The 3371-nt window shown below is 41.6% G+C and overlaps 1 non-coding gene across 1 annotated transcript; it reads left to right on the top strand.

The window, feature by feature from the left end:
- Positions 1–2992: 2992 nt before the first annotated feature.
- LOC112394438 (U6 spliceosomal RNA) lies at positions 2993–3103 on the top strand. The gene has a single exon (XR_003002131.1). It is a non-coding gene; the product is annotated as a U6 spliceosomal RNA (small nuclear RNA).
- Positions 3104–3371: the final 268 nt, after the last annotated feature.

Genomic DNA, 3371 nt, shown 5'->3' with positions numbered 1-3371 from the left:
TTAAAATTAATTAATTAATTTATTAGGCTGCGTTGGGTCTTCATTGCTGCGCTTTCTCTAGTTGTGGCGAGTGGGGGCTACTCTTCGTTGCAGTGCGTGGGCTTCTCATTGCGGTGGCTTCTCTTGTTGTGGAGCACGGGCTCTAGGCACGCGGGCTCAGCAGTTGTGGCATGCAGGCTCTAGAGCGCAGGCTCAGTAGTTGTGGCACACCGGCTTAGTTGCTCTGCAGCATGTGGGATCTTCCCGAACCAGGGCTCGAACCCGTGTCCCCTGCATTGGCAGGTGGATTCTTAACCACTGTGCCACCAGGGAAGTCCCCCGTAAGTATATTTTAATATGTAAGTCTTGGCTACTTGAAAACAAAGCATGTGAACCCACGCATGTGCTCATGTGCGTGCACGCACACGCACACACCCGAGAATTTCTCCATTTAATTTGTTTTACCTTCATTTGCCATTGTTTAGGAATGTGTTAGAGACATGAGAGACTGATTACTAAGTCATATAATATTTTTCTTCAAAACAACAGCACTGAGATAAGTGCTGGTGTTACTTCCAGCTTCTCCTTGCTGATATTAAAATTTACCCAGGAGGTGGTCAGTTGGCAGAAGAGCTCACCACTTGCAAGGAGAGTGTTGGAGTAAGAGCATTCCTTTTCTGGTGGATATCAGTGAGGCTGGGGAGGAAAGCTTTTCAGGTGTTTTCCATGGCTGCCAATTCCCCTAATGTCTTGGGTGCCACAAATGGATTTTCCTCTGCCAGCACATTTAGTTTACAAGATGATCCTTGCACAAAACACTGCGGTTACATTTATGAGAACATATGTAAAATTAAACCACTGACCCAGGAGTCAAATAAAACTTCCCATCAGTTAGTGAGCTTGTTCTTAGCTTTTATTAAAGCAAACAAGCCCTTTGTCCCTTAATTTTCCAAATAAATGCTCTTGCAACAAATAGGAGCTTTATGGGTTCAGAAGGGGATGCGAGCAACAGAAGTGTGGCTGCCCAGGGAGATCAAAGACTTCCCTCTGCTTATTGGACACAGCTTAGGGCTCTTGTGTCTCGTTCTACTAACACAGGTCTGGCATCTGGGGCAGCTCCTTGAGACATTCCTTGGTAAATCAGAACCCTAGATAAGTTGGACATAAGGTCTCACGATGACTTGGACTTCACTCAGGCAGGCCTCAGGTAGAACCTGCTCCATATGGTGACTTATGTTAAGCAGATAAAATGCCTTATTTGGTACCAACAGGAGCCTCCGTGTTTCTTCATGGGCAGCGTAAATAAAGAATACATATGTCAGCCTACCCGCTATCATCTGCAGTACTGTCGGGAAGAGAGAATGGGAATAGAAAATAAATAGAACGTATTTAATAGGCTATCCTGTCCACCAACCACACTTTTCACAGAACTTCTAACACGTGGAAAAATCTTGTGATTTTACCATTCTGGTCATCTTTGGAGAGTTTCTGTGTTTGTTATCATCATTATTATCAATCATCTAATGAGCTACTTGCAGGACACTGTGGCAAGAGCTAAGGAGGATACCAAGCAAGAAGTATGAGACATAATACTTGCTGGGGATGATATGTCCACGTGCTTGTGGTCAGAGCTGGCTGGGGGTAGCCTTCTGGGAGGTGGGAGTGGGACAGGGAGCTCACTGGGCCCTTGAACTCAGATAATTTGGGACTTTGAAACATACGTCCAGGAATCCTTTTTCTATAGGACATGCAAATCTTTTCAGAATACTGGCTGGGGAAAATTTTTTGGGGGTGCTTTGGCCCTGGTAAGTCAGCCCCCCAACCCTTGATTATTTCCAAGGCTGGTGAATGAAAACCAAAGTGAAAATATATCTACAGTATAAGGCAGGATATCACGTGTGCATAGCGGTGCCCACGTGCAGCACCCCGTAGGAACTTAGATTCTTCTATTTGCTTTTGGCTTTTGAAAATTTATGCCTGTTGTCCTATATATGTCCTGTGGCAAGCCATGCTTTGATCTTCAGTCCTTCTCACATTGTCTCAGGCCTTCTTTTCCTGTATTTAATTTTCTTTAACATTTCCTACAGCTCTCACAGGAAGGTGGAGACATTCAGATGCCTTTTATAGCAGGGAACTAATGTGCTCAGGTATGATGGGAGCACTTTTTCCAGGTTTTCTCCCATAGACCTAACTCTGAACCGACAACTTCCTCATTTGTGTTTTCATTTTTTCTCCCTCAGCACTTCGTATAATAGTTTGTTGCATGTATGAGCTTAAACTTCTGCCTACTAGATTATAAGCTTCTTGAGGGCAGGAACCGCATCTCTTCACTTCTGTATACCCAATGCCTAGCACAGTATCTAGTAAGGGACCCTCCCCCCACCATTCAATATCCGTGAATGAGAATTTAGGAAGCCTTTCCAGATTATGGGAAAGGACTCATCTGAAGCTCACCCTCCCTGATTATTCTTGACAAGTGATTATTTCTACATTACGACAGGCAATTCAATATCAGCATAAACTGAGGGAACAAGGAATGTAGTGACTCTAAAATCATTATTATATGGTCTCAGAGTACATTGGTGGTAGCATTGCTTTACTTTCATAGTAAACTAGATTATTATTCGTTAATGTCTGTCTCCAGCATGCATTTCAATTAATGGAAGGGGAAGCAACTCTCAGGTGTGTTGGATGAGGGACTAATGACTTGTTAACATTTCAATTGGAGAGTTTACATGTGGTTGAAAATCTATACTATGTACACCTTGATAGAATATATGTTTATTATTTTCAGTATTTTTCGACTGCCTACTGTGTGCTAAATACTCTCTTGGCAGGCTGTTTCCTGAATAAGTTCATAATTTACTTCAGAGATTTGGCTATGGATGTAATTTAATGTGATTGGACAGAAAAATGACTTCATCAATCAAATTGATATATTTGTAAATTAAAATATATGAACCGGGATTTATGCTCCTACGGTACCTTTATTATAATAAATATTAGAAGTCTAGTGCTCGCTTTGGCAGCACATATACTGAGATTGGAATATATTTTACACTGAAGATTAGCATGGCCCTTGTGCAAGGATGACACGCAAATTTGTGAAGCAGTCCATATTTTTAAAAAATATATTAGAAGTCTACATCTAGGCTACATTAAATTAATGAATATTTTAATAAGAGAAAAGGTCATTTAAAATATTTACTTTCAAGTCAGAAAGAGAAAAACAAATACCATATGCTAACACATATATATGGAATCTCAAAAAAAAAAAAGGTTCTGAAGAACCTAAGGGCAGGACAGGAATAAAGATGCAGACTTAGAGACTGGACTTGAGGACACAAGGAGGGGGAAGGGTAAGCTGGGACGAAGTGAGAGAATGGCATGGA

Source organism: Neophocaena asiaeorientalis, unplaced genomic scaffold, assembly GCF_003031525.2.
Source record: "Neophocaena asiaeorientalis asiaeorientalis breed wild unplaced genomic scaffold, Neophocaena_asiaeorientalis_V1.1 scaffold134, whole genome shotgun sequence".
Lineage (NCBI taxonomy): Eukaryota > Metazoa > Chordata > Mammalia > Artiodactyla > Phocoenidae > Neophocaena > Neophocaena asiaeorientalis.
This window is presented reverse-complemented; position numbering and strand designations above follow the sequence as displayed.